The 14,713-nt window shown below is 31.6% G+C and overlaps 1 protein-coding gene across 4 annotated transcripts in view; it reads left to right on the top strand.

The window, feature by feature from the left end:
- Positions 1-14,713, top strand: part of LOC122399982 (SPARC-related modular calcium-binding protein 2) — a 107,528-nt gene that overhangs the window by 79,791 nt on the left and 13,024 nt on the right. The gene's annotated exons all lie outside the window — the stretch shown is intronic.

Genomic DNA, 14,713 nt, shown 5'->3' with positions numbered 1-14,713 from the left:
TGGAAACACAAGGAACCCGGGTTCGATTCCCGGTGAATTGTGTACGTTTTTTTTTCAAGTTTTATTTCGTTTATAATATGCAATAAAAACATATAAAAGATAACGATAAAATGTTAATCTTATTTAATACTTAAAGGTAATAATTTACAAAAATATACAATTAATTTAGTGTTAATACTTTCTTATAATATGGGCAATAATTTATGCTTTAAAACTATATTAATTCTATATTTTTGTAAATCACTAACACTAGAACTACCGACAATTATAGTGTGTTCATTTGTACCAAAGAAATTGAAACGATAGATACGCGAAGGAATATATACTGCAATGGAAATAAGTGTTTATATATTCTCTTATAGAAAATTACGATAAATTTTCAAAAATTCAGTCGAGTAAATTTTTTACAAGTTTTATTAGAAATTACGAATGGGTCATTTTTGGTCATTTTGACTGGTTTGGTAGTTGTTCTTGTGTTAAGTATTGTATAAGATACATTCATTTATTTTTATTTATTGTTACTATCATTTATATGTTTTTATTGCATACATGATGGCATGTATTATACAGAATCATGTACTCTGTGAACGCAATAAACTTTTGCAATAGAAAAAAACGTGTAACAACTGTGAACCCGGGAATCGAACCTGGGACCTTGAATTTCCAATTCAGACACTTTTCTCACTTCGCCAAAGTCACTGCAGTATGGGCTCTCTATATTTACTGTATTTAGATATGGTTCATAACTTTAATTGTTTATATCTTTAAAATTACCGAATATCTGCACCTAATATTTTACACATGCCATTAGGAACATGTATACTATCACTATGCAAAGACTCGTTAAAATCGAAGTCGGACAATTGTGGTCCTTCTTTCGCACTTATTGCAAAAAATCGTTACTTTACAAGATATCTTAATTTTTATATCTAGACAACAACTTTATTTACACAAGGTATATTAAAATTGATAGTCTCAACAAAATAAACAAATATGTGTTAGTTAACATGATACAAATCAACAGTTTTCAAATTATAGTTTGATAATATCTTGGCGCGTAAAATGTTTTCAGTCAATTTCGGTGATGCTTGAACAAATTTCCTCATTGAAGTTCGCACACACCAAAAAATGGCCGCTATACTCGTAAAAGTATGAAAAAATATTAAGTCTAAGTCTAAATATTAAATCAAACATTAGTCTAGACTTGAACAGTCGATAAATTAATAAGTCGCGTATTATAAGGCAGTTGTTTCGAGTGTTCTCTTTGGTAGCGATTGGCTATGATAATTTCACATGCCGAGAAATAAAGGAAAAACCTGGCATTCTTGAGCGTACGCGAACTTCCATGAGACAACGTGTCAAGGCATGCATCGAAATAGACTTAAGGTACATCGAACACCTGCTGTGACGAAATAAAATTTTCAACTAGACAACCATCGAATTCTAAACCCATAATTGCTAATAACTTTTAGTTTATTTTCAATGGTATTATACACGTTCGATTCCAAGAAACCTTGTATTCATAAAATGTGACTGTGACTTCGAACCACTTTGATAAAAATATATCTAGAATAAAACAGCAATAATGATATAAATAATTAAGGAATTGAAAAAGCAAATAATTTGTTAGAATGTGTTGTGTCTATTCTTTAGTTAGTGATAACAAAAATAAGGAAAAATATCTATTTGCAATATATGGAAAAGGAAGAAATATAACCTCAATGTATGCAGTGGAAGCGTACCGTTTCTTAACTTCCTCTGTAGCTAACTAAAGAAACTAACTCTGTCTCTGATATAAAAATTATTATTATTCTTTTCACGTGGTAGTAAAAATTAATTTTTCAACATTTCTGAAATGATTCTAATTTCCGATACCTAGCGCCATCTGGCGTCGCCACTCATTATTTCTGATCGCTAAATCGAAAATACATCCAGGGACGTGTATCGTTCACACAATATTGTGCAATTGAATTATCCTAAAATCGCTTTTCTGGCGAGAGTTTTCTTTCCCAAGATCACAGTCAAGGTTACACGGTGCATAAATCAATTTCCAATGACATTTGTAAAGTGGCGCCACACTGTTGCTCCTCTAGGAACTATGATATTTTTATTCCGAATCCACGCGTGTATATTGTAATTTAACATCCTGTATTTCTTTATTTTCTCCCCCCGTATTTATCCTTGTAAAAGACAACAGAAGAGAAGATCGTTTTCGTGCAAGAATGGTACAACGTATGGTTAAGCCCGATATACGACGCCATTGTCTTTCTGTTTAATTTGTTACAAAAGAAAATTCTGTTCCGTGCAGTCTGCCACGGGCACGGTAAACAATGTTAAGTTACCAAGGTATGGTTACGTTTTATGGCGATCGTAAATCGTGATTAACGCCAGCGCTCATACTTACGCTGCCTAACACGTGCTAATCTATCTACTCGCGTCGCATTGCAATCGCCTGCGAGCAATTACAGCGCCACAGTGCTTGCTCCTCTTTCCTCGTTTCCTGGGTGAAGGTTGCTTCTTTAGTGGCTTTCGAACGTCTAACTTGGGTCCACGTCAAATTCCAGATTTCCTTTTCGTTTCGTCGGGGCTTAAACAATTTGGGACGCGTTTAAATTATGTAGCTCCTTAGATCAGTGGTTTTCAAATTTTTTTTTAAAGACGCCACCTCTAACAGAAACTAGACTTTCTGCGCTCGAGGTAAGTGGTAAGGTAAATGTACCAATACCAAATAATAATTATTACTATGCTGACCAATATTAATAAGTTCACTTCATTTTTGGCTTAATTATTGTTATGGTTAGAACTATTGCTTCTTTCTTTTGCAGTATTACGTAAAAATTAAGTTATGGACAAAAATTTTGCAATATTTGCGTAAAGAATGACTTGGTAACCTCTTTTAAGAAAAATGCTGTTTGCTGGATGGAAAAAAGTTCAATTATGAAAAAACATTTATTTAGAGATTAATTACAATGAAAATTGTTTCAAATAATTATTAGGTCTGAGTTAAAATTTATCTACATTGAGTGTTAAAAAATCAAAGTTTCAGAAGTTATGGAAACTAACCTCAAAGTTTCGTACTTCGTGAAGCAAATGTTATTGCAAGAAACAAATCTAAAAAGAAAATAAAATTACTTTTAATAAGCTTCATTCAAGGTCAATCAAGTTTATTAAAAACAAACGCAAAATTTATCTACATTGAGTCATATAAAATTAGTTTCGAAAATAATGGAAACTAACCTCAAACTACAACTCGAACAGTTGGCAACATTGTTTGTTTTTCGCCGTAGAATGTGGGGAATCACCGGTAACTTTGTCCTTTGATAGTTACAATTGTTTTAATATTATGTTGAATAAGTGTGAAATAAGCAATAGAAATTTGTGAGTTTTTGCGAAATTTATTTTAATATGTAAAAATGGGAATCTGAGAACAGACATCAATTAGAAATCCTGGAGGAGCTAATTATAAGTAATTTTACGGATGCATTGTCAGTAAGAAATATTACCAAAATAGTTAACAAAAGTCATTCTACAGTAAACTATATAATGACAAATAATTAAAAGCAGGAATTGATCAAGGCTTGATAGAACATTTTGTAAACAGTATGAAATCGAGAATTTTCCAACTAATTCACCGTCATGCTTCATTATGATTAATTAATTGAAAAATTGTATTTGAGAAACGAACATTTAAGCTTTGAAAATTTATATATTTTTAAATGCGATATAATTCGTTTAATTAATTAAAAGGTATGAATTTAACGTATAGTGAGTGTAAAAGTATTCGTAGGAATAACATTACGACCAATTTACATTATTTAATCATTAGATTTAGGGCATAAGTCAATAGAAATTGCCACTGAGAATTCTGTGTGGCCGTTTCTGGTACTAATGGAATACGCGCCAAATTCAAATACTAGGCGCATAAAACTGAACTTGTTTACTCATTTCCAACAATTTACAAAGAGAAACTCTGATACCTTTTTCTGAACGTTTCGTTACGTGTATAGCTGCCTTTTGAAAATCTTCATTAACCCTTTGCCGTCGTTTACGTGCCGTAAAAATTGTATGGGAGTATTTATTTTATCGAATTAATAATACTTGGACTTTTTTTTAAAGAAACTACAAGGTATATTAATAATTTTCCTTATTTAGTTATTTTTTAAGATTTACAAATTTATATGAAAAAAATAAATATTTGCAAAGTTATTGGTTGGAATGTCCCATAATCTTCATGATAATATACATCTTTTTTATAATTTAAAATTACTTTTGAATTATAAAATTACTTTATAATCTGTCGACGTATAATGTGACAAATATTGATTTGTCAACTTTAATTTGTTATAGTAAAGGATATACATATCACGGATATTTCTATAATTTTCATTTGGACTATAAAAAGATATTTGTAGAATATGTGTGTAAAATTTCAAATTAAAAGTATTCATTTCTTATACCCGGAAAAACGAGTTTCAAAGTCTAAATGATCTGGGCAATTTTAACCTAACCTAAAACCAAATATGGACAAATATTCTAGCTCGTTGGATAAAAATTAGAATTTTAATTGTTGAATTAAATTAAACGTCATGAATAAATTCTTACACATTGACGAAAAGAAAAAGTTTCTTTTTCATCGGATGTAGCGACGCTTATATCGAATTGTGGAAGATTTTTTATTGAATACTAGGAACGTTCGATAGTGATACAAAAGAACTATGCGCAATTTAAATAACAAAAATAATTTTATTCAACAAGAATTTAGTACGAGCATCTTTCTGGGGAATTTGTACAAAACTGCCTCTTTGTCGCATTCTTTTCAAAGATGAGCACATGGCGACGCACCGATTGCCATGGCTACCAGTAGAATCCACAAGATCGGGGCCATCTGTATCACATTCCACGAAGTTAGAATCCTCGTATCGTATTTCACCAGGCGGGTGACGTTAACATTTAGTCTCATGAAATTTTCAGAATTCATGAAACACATTCTGCGCGGAGGGTTTATTTTCGTGATAAATGCTTTAGACGTTTTTTTATTTTGGAATACCATTTTTCAACTTTTAAATCCTTTGATAGGAGTAGCTTCTTTGCTGTAAAAATACATTTCTACATGTAGAATTCGTCGAATTTAGAACGCTAATATTTGATAAAAATAGGATGCAAATCTGATACATGTTATTGCAATTGGAGAATAACGTATAATTTATATACAGGGTGTTCGGCCACCTCTGGGAAAAATTTTAATGGGGGATTTTAGAGACCAAAATAAGACGAAAATCACGTATACCAATTTGTTGATGGAGGCTTCGTTAAAAAGTTATTAACAATTAAATTCAACAATTTCAAATCGTTCTGGAAAAATTATTTTCAATTGCGGGGGTCAATTACAATCATTTTTGGTGAATATACATACACCTGAAATCCTACCTACTTTCGAGAAAAAAATTCGAAAAGTTATGAAATTTTTCGACAAAATTAAAAAATTTAAAATCGTTCTGGAAAAATTACTTTCGGTTGCAGGAGTCAATTACAATCATTTTTGGTCATTAGAAATACCCCCGAAATCCTACCCAATTTCGAGAAAAAAAATCGAAAAGTTATGAAATTTTTCGACAAAATTAAAAAATTTCAAATCGTTCTGGAAAAATTACTTTCGGTTGCGGGGCTCAATTACAATCATTTTTGGTCATTAGAAATACCCCCGAAATTCTACCCATTTTCGAGAAAAAAAATCGAGAAGGTGCTGAAATTTTTCGACAAAATTAAAAAATTTCAAATCGTTTTCGAAAAATTACTTCCGGTTGCGGGGCTCAATTACAATCATTTTTAGTCATTACACATATCCCCAAATTCCTACCCAATTTCGAGAAAAAAAATCGAGAATGTGCTGAAATTTTTCGACAAAATTAAAAAATTTCAAATCGTTCTGGAAAAATTACTTCCGGTTGCGGGGCTCAATTGCAATCATTTTTGGTCATTACACATATCCCCAAATTCCTACTCACTTTTTAGAAAAAAATTCGAGGTGTGAAATTTTTCGACGGAAAAAAAAATTTTTCAAATCGTTTTGGAAAAATTATTTTCGGTTGCAGGGGTCAATTACAATCATTTTTTGTGAATAGACATACCCCCGAAATTTTACGCATTTTCAAGAAAAAAATTCAGTACGGGCAGAACTTTAAACGTTAATAACTTTTTAACGAAGCCTCCATCAACAAATTGGTGTTCTTGATTTTCTTCTTATTTTGGCCTCTAGAATCCGCCATTAAAATTTTTCCCAGGGGTGGCCGAATACCCTTTATATGTATAGGGTGTCCAAAAAGGTTGGGACCAAATTTGTACTACGCGTAACTGAAATCAAACAGACGAAAAAAGTTCATAGAAACTTATGCCCGAAAATGCTTTATTGAAAAGATAGAAGTGATCAAAGATAAAATACGATAGAAACAAAAGATTAATTTTGGAAATGTATTCAAAATGCATTTACTATTATTTTCAATACAGATGGAATATTTGAAGGAGTTGAACAATCACCAATTCGACGAATGGAAGCTTGCACTCTCATAGAGGCGACTGCTGCAATAAATCATAAATATCTTTAAAAACTTATGTTTTCAATAAAGCAATTTTGGACATAAGTTTAGAGGAACTATGAATTTTCATCTCTTTGACCTCAGCAACACGTAGTACAAGTTTGGTCCCAACCTTTTTGGACACCCTGTATATAGAAGGAGCGTAGCAAATTTGGAATACCAGTTTGTTTAAGACATCTATATCTAAATTAATTTTCATATGGGCAATTTTAAATGGTTCGTGTATCTAAAAAGATGGTCGTCAAGGGGGCAAATGGGGTTATGTTGTCATATTTTTCAGAGGTTTTATTTCCAAAATACAAAAGCAGGGTATTTGTTTAAAACAATTGTAAAACAAAATTTTTTTTCAAATAATTTGCATCCGTAACTTCAATAATTTTTATTTGGTTTTCATCCGTTTTGGTAGATCAGCAGCTATAGTTTTTTTAAAAAAAGTTTCACTCAACATTGCACGTCTGTAACAAAAAAAATCCTTTAAGACACGTTTAAATATCGCCAAGGACTAAAACATAAAAAGTTGAACATAATTTGAAAACTTACTCCAAAGGGTGTTTTTATAATACTTTTGAAACCTTTATTTTGCACGGTATGTATTTGCTTTGTGAGCGTAAATCGCGCGAGACACGCCGCGAAGGGTCGAACGAAGATCAAAAGGTGGCTGGCGAAGGAAATGTACAGCGACCGCGAGGACGGGCGAGGCCCGTGGTGTATAAATAAAAATTTCACAAAGAGTCTCACTTATTGCGTGTCGTTTGAGGATAATACCGGAAGATCGTCGTCGCGGTCGTCGTCTCGGCGTCTAAATCGTGGCATAAATTACAAGCGATGCCTCGACAGGATGTCGCGCACGCCAAGGGCCGTCTCTGTAGTCGGCCCGCTTAACATTCGTGAATCCTGCCGGAAGTTTGCCCACACTGCGACCGGCTACCGAGGAATTGAAGCAATTGACCTCGTGTACATGCCCTGTACTCGCGGCTAGCCTATGAGAATGAACCGTCCGCGCGACTCATCGCTTCGTAAATCCGCGCCTACGCCAACTATCAGGTTGTTCCATAAGTTAATGTCGTTTTCATATCTGACATTATTATCTTATTAACCCTCTGATGTCAATAATGGGATACTCGAGTAGGTAACCTTTTTCTTACTTCGTTTGAACGTCTTTCCCTTCTCAACTAACATTATCAAAGTTTCGGAAGCAATGGAAACTAACCTAAAATTAAAACTCGGACATCTATAGTCTTATACATCGTGAACTAATTGGAATTGCAAGAAATAAATTTTAATAGAAAGTAGAGTTATTTTTATTAAGCTTTATCCAAGTTCAATCAAATTTACTAAAAACAAGAGCAAAATTCATCTACATTGTGTGTTAAAAAGTGAAAGTTTCAGAAGTAATAAAAACTAACCTCAAAGTAACACTACATTTACGGCTATTGATCGCACGTATATTTGTTGATACCTTTCATGTTGACGATTACCTTAAAATACGATTTTTCTTTTAATTAGAATATGTATTCATGCCATTGCATCAATCAAATTCAACATAAGTTGTTAAAAAATAATATTTACGCGTTCTGCAATTTTAAATATAGAACCAGACATCCGTCAAATTGATGGCTTCCGTAAATCTAGTGTTAAATCTCGAACACCTATAGTTTTGTACTTCGTGAAGCAATTGGTATTGCAAAAAACAAATTTGAACAAAAAATAAAGTTATTTTTATTAAACTTTATTCAAGGTAAATCAAATTTACTAAAAACAAGAGCAAAATTCATCCACATTGAGTGTTAAAAAGTCAATGTTTCAAAAGTAATGGAAATTAACCTCAAACTAAATCTCGATCACCTACAGTTTTCAACTTCGTGAAGCAATAGGTATTGCAAGAAACATATTTTTACAGAAAATAAGGTTCTTTTTATTAAGCTTTATCCAAGATCTATCACATTTACTAAAAACAAGAGCAAAATTCATCTACATTGTGTGTTAAAAAGTGAAAGTTTCAGAAGTAATAAAAACTAACCTCAAAGTAACACTACATTTACGGCTATTGATCGCACGTATATTTATTGATACCTTTCATGTTGACGATTACCTTAAAATACGACTTTTCTTTTAATTAGAATATGTATTCATGCCATTGCATCAATCAAATTCAACATAAGTTGTTAAAAAATAATATTTACGCGTTCTGCAATTTTAAATATAGGACCAGACATCCGTCAAATTGATGGCTTCCGTAAATCTAGTGTTAAATCTCGAACACCTATAGTTTTGTACATCGTGAAGCAATTAGTATTGCAAAAAACAAATTTGAACAAAAAATAAAGTTATTTTTATTAAACTTTATTCAAGGTAAATCACATTTACTAAAAACAAGAGCAAAATTCATCCACATTGAGTGTTAAAAAGTCAATGTTTCAAAAGTAATGGAAATTAACCTCAAACTAAATCTCGAACACCTACAGTTTTCAACTTTGTGAAGCAATAGGTATGGCAAGAAACATATTTTTACAGAAAATAAGGTTATTTTTATTAAGCTTTATCCAAGATCTATCACATTTACTAAAAACAAGAGCAAAATTCATCTACATTGTGTGTTAAAAAGTGAAAGTTTCAGAAGTAATAAAAACTAACCTCAAAGTAACACTACATTTACGGCTATTGATCGCACGTATATTTGTTGATACCTTTCATGTTGACGATTACCTTAAAATACGATTTTTCTTTTAATTAGAATATGTATTCATGCCATTGCATCAATCAAATTCAACATAAGTTGTTAAAAAATAATATTTACGCGTTCTGCAATTTTAAATATAGGACCAGACATCCGTCAAATTGATGGCTTCCGTAAATCTAGTGTTAAATCTCGAACACCTATAGTTTTGTACTTCGTGAAGCAATTGGTATTCCAGAAAACAAATTTGAACAAAAAATAAAGTTATTTTTATTAAACTTTATTCAAGGTAAATCAAATTTACTAAAAACAAGAGCAAAATTCATCCACATTGAGTGTTAAAAAGTCAATGTTTCAAAAGTAATGGAAATTAACCTCAAACTAAATCTCGATCACCTACAGTTTTCAACTTCGTGAAGCAATAGGTATTGCAAGAAACATATTTTTACAGAAAATAAGGTTCTTTTTATTAAGCTTTATCCAAGATCTATCATATTTACTAAAAACAAGAGCAAAATTCATCTACATTGTGTGTTAAAAAGTGAAAGTTTCAGAAGTAATAAAAACTAACCTCAAAGTAACACTACATTTACGGCTATTGATCGCACGTATATTTGTTGATACCTTTCATGTTGACGATTACCTTAAAATACGATTTTTCTTTTAATTAGAATATGTATTCATGCCATTGCATCAATCAAATTCAACATAAGTTGTTAAAAAATAATATTTACGCGTTCTGCAATTTTAAATATAGGACCAGACATCCGTCAAATTGATGGCTTCCGTAAATCTAGTGTTAAATCTCGAACACCTATAGTTTTGTACTTCGTGAAGCAATTGGTATTGCAAAAAATAAATTTGAACAAAAAATAAAGTTATTTTTATTAAACTTTATTCAAGGTAAATCACATTTACTAAAAACAAGAACAATTTTATCTACATTGAGTCATACAAAATCAAAGTTTCAGAAATCATGGAAACTAACCTCAAACTGAAACTCGGACAGTTGGGAACATTGTTAGTTTTTCACCATAGATTGCGGGGAATCACTAGTAACTTTGTCATTTGATAGCTACAATTGTTTTCATTTTATGTTGAATAAGCGTGAAATAAGCGATAGAAATTTGTGAGTTTTTGCGAAATTTATTTTGAGATATGAAAATGAGAGTCTGAACAGACATCAAATAGAAATTCTGGAGCTAATTATAAGTAATTTTACAGATGCATTGTCAGTAAGAAATATTACCAAAATAGTTAACAGAAGTGATTCTACAGTAAATATAATGACTATATAATAATAATAATTATATACTATATAATAATATAAACTATATAATGACAAATAATTAAAATCAGGAATTAATCAAGGCTTGATAGAACATTTTGTAAACAGTATGAAATCGAGAATTTTATTAACAGTCTATTTCGAGCGAGTTCAAAACAAGTCATCTATCGTACATTTAATTTCATTTATTTTTTTTAAATAAAATGAGCCCTCGGTTAGATCTCATTAAACAACATAAAAACGAGAATTTTTCAATTAGTTAATCATAATGGAGCATTAAGTAATTATTGGAGACAATTTTCATTGTAATTATAAAAAAACATTTATTTATAATTAAACTTATACTTTCATCCATCTTGGAAGTAGCATTTTTCTTAAAAAGGTTAACAAGTCATTCTTTATATAAATATTGCAAATTTTTCCCCCCATACCTTTATCTTTCGTGTTTACGAAATATTAAAAAAGGAAAAAACAATAGCTCTAAGTATCACAATAAATGAGACAAAAATGAAGTGAATTTATAATATTGGCCAGCAGGTATTTCCAAATTGAAATTGAAAATAAATTTGAATTTAAATTTCTATAATAATTAACTTGTTTCAAATTAACTCCGCGAACTATTAACTATTTTTGAGAAAGCTTTGTATATTGAAATTATAATAATAAGATAAAATTAAATAGATAAAGATAATAAATTGAATAGATGATGATACGGTGACAGAATCAGTAAAGTCACGCACACGTGACAGCGGCCGTCAGAGTACCCCAATCAGATATACAGTAAAAGCGAAACTGAACGCCTATATTAAAATTTCATTCGAATATATTTTTTTGCAAAAATCGATCGAGCCTCGATGTCCCTCCTCGAAAGAAATTTCGTTTTCTTTTCTATAACTGTACAGATTTTTTTTATTAACAATCTATCAATTATGAGGATATAAAATATCACACGTCAGCGGTAGAAAGTTTCGTTTATCCGTCTATGGTAGAATGCGTATGCTTCTTTTTTCCTTTAAAGCAACCTGCGTTTCTATCGATGCACGAGTGCTAACAACGAGAGTAGAATTTCACGCGTAAACAGTTCGATACGTAGAATTGTGGTCAATTGCATGTCAAGTAATCGCATTCGTACTCCCAGTGTCGATTTGTGCGACCTGGGAATCGTCGATGTCTATCGTCCGACAGCTTTAATAAAATCGTCTTATCTCGCGGTTTCTTCGTGGATTGTCATTCGTTCGTGCTCAAACTTCCTAGAAAATAAAGGAGAAACGATCGTAAATGTTTTTAGTAAGCTGCAAAGCGCGAATAACTAAAACCTTTCGTGCACGAAATATCTCGAGCATGTATCCACCGTATTTTCAATAATACTTCGTATGGCGTTAACCATGGCATGTCAAACTATAAACATAAATAGGAGTGATTCTTCAAACAAAAGTGAGTTTTTTTTTATTTATTTTCATGATCGAAGCGTACAATTCTTTGATTCTCGTTAATAGTTCCATTGTCTTGTAAATAGAATCAATACATTTTATTCTCGTATCATTATGACATATACTTATTAATTTATAATGTTGTTATAAAATTTGACAATATCTCTTACTCATAACTCTTGTGATAATACAACAGTGTTTTACAAAATTAAGTATATGCTAATCATTTTGAAGGGTTGCAAAACTTGAGAAACATTAGCACGAATCGACTGTATCGTTCATGCTAATTACTTTTAAGGGTTACAAAACTTGAGAAACATTAGCACGAATCGACTGTATCATTCATGCTAATCATTTTGAAGGGTTGCAAAACTTGAGAAACATTAGCAAGAATCGACTGTATCGTTCATGCTAATCATTTTGAAGGGTTGCAAAACTTGAGAAATATTAGCACGAATCGACTGTATCGTTCATGCTAATCACTTTTAAGGGTTACAAAACTTGAGAAACATTAGCAAGAATTGACTGTATCGTTCATACTAATCATTTTTAAGGGTTACAGAACTTGAAAAACATTAGTACGAATTGACTATATCATTCATATTAATTACTTTTAAGGGTTACAAAACTTGAGAAAAATTAGCACGAATCGACTGTATCATTCATGCTAATCATTTTGAAGGGTTGCAAAACTTGAGAAACATTAGCACGAATCGACTGTATCATTCATGCTAATCATTTTGAAGGGTTGCAAAACTTGAGAAACATTAGCACGAATCGACTGTATCGTTCATACTAATCATTTTTAAGGGTTACAGAACGTGAAAAACATTAGTACGAATTGACTATATCATTCATGCTAATTATTTTTAAGGGTTAAAAAATTTGAGAAACATTAGCACGAATCGACTGTATCATTCATGCTAATTACTTTTAAGGGTTACAAAACTTGAGAAAAATTAGCACGAATCGACTGTATCATTCATGCTAATCATTTTGAAGGGTTACAGAACTTGAGAAACATTAGCACGAATCGACTGTATCATTCATACTAATTACTTTTAAGGGTTACAAAACTTGAGAAAAATTAGCACGAATCGACTGTATCATTCATGCTAATCATTTTGAAGGGTTGCAAAACTTGAGAAAAATTAGCACGAATCGACTGTATCATTCATGCTAATCATTTTGAAGGGTTGCAAAACTTGAGAAACATTAGCACGAATCGACTGTATCGTTCATGCTAATTACTTTTAAGGGTTACAAAACTTGAGAAACATTAGCACGAATCGACTGTATCGTTCATACTAATCATTTTTAAGGGTTACAGAACTTGAAAAACATTAGTACGAATTGACTATATCATTCATGCTAATTATTTTTAAGGGTTAAAAAATTTGAGAAACATTAGCAAGAATCGACTGTATCGTTCATGCTAATCATTTTTAAGGGTTACAGAACTTGAAAAACATTAGTACGAATTGACTATATCATTCATGCTAATTATTTTTAAGGGTTAAAAAATTTGAGAAACATTAGCAAGAATCGACTGTATCGTTCATGCTAATCATTTTAAAGGGTTACAGAACTTGAGAAACATTAGCAAAAATCGACTGTATTCTTAACTACATTATTTAGAACCATTTTTCATTGTCATTTGTCGTGTCAATATTTACAAAACCTCAAATTAAACGGAAATAGTAGTCTACGAAGAAACCAGGAAATTTTTGTAACTCACAAAAAAAAATTATTCCTCAATTTCAATTTACACGAAGAATCGCTCTATAGAAAGTTTACACCATGGTTGCCGCCGCACCCTATATACGCTCGCATTAAGTTGCCTAGTGCCAACCCGCAGATCGCAAAAACTTAAATAGCGTACTCAGAGAAAATTTCTTCTATAGCTACCATGCATGCTATACTGCTCGAAATGATGAGAAATTCTCGCATACGGAGAGTGGCTTTGTTATTAAATTATGGTTAGCTCGGATGATCATCTAGAAAATGTCCATTCAAGCACAACGGTTAGCATTAGTGACCACTTGCTTCAACAATTAATCTCACTAGCGCCACTTTGCAAAAGTATCACATTGTCGCGGTGGTTATCCATGATGATTATTCTTTTTCTTAATTCTATAAATATCTACTTGGGGGAATAAGATCTTAAAACTATTCACATTCCTTTTTGCAGCAAGTTAATTGACGTGAAGCTTGTTCTAATTACTTTGAACAACGTAATACGTAAAACGGTATTATTTTATAACCTTACTTTGAGCGGCACGAAAAGTATAGAACAAATGACTCTCCACTGTGAAATTAACTATAGTTGCTAAAAGCTATTTAGCAAATCAATTTTTAGTAACTGTAGCAAAAGTTTTCTCTGAGTCCGTATCCCTTAACGCGTACATCGCATGGTCAATATTGACGACATGCCAAGGCACCGCATGAGTATATTCAATTTGTAACTGGTACGAGCAAAGGGGAATGGAAATCTTACGAACCATCCGTTCGAAAGAGGTTATACTATACGCGTGTACAGCGAGCGACAAAATTATTGGCACAGGCAAAAATTTGATAATAATACGCGAAAGAACAGGACGATAAACGTGCTTCAATCTTTTTTTTTTAATAAGAAATAGATATTTTATTGTATCGTTATCAATAAAATGTAAACGTTCTTAATTCAAATGTTGGCGCCTTATTCATAGCTCAATCTTAAAGTCAA

The sequence above is a fragment of the Colletes gigas genome, unplaced genomic scaffold (genome assembly GCF_013123115.1).
Source record: "Colletes gigas isolate AHSC1104 unplaced genomic scaffold, ASM1312311v1 Colletes_gigas_Sc00015, whole genome shotgun sequence".
Taxonomy (NCBI): domain Eukaryota; kingdom Metazoa; phylum Arthropoda; class Insecta; order Hymenoptera; family Colletidae; genus Colletes; species Colletes gigas.
The sequence above is the reverse complement of the archived record's forward strand: the minus strand, read 5'-3'. Positions and strand labels throughout refer to the sequence as shown.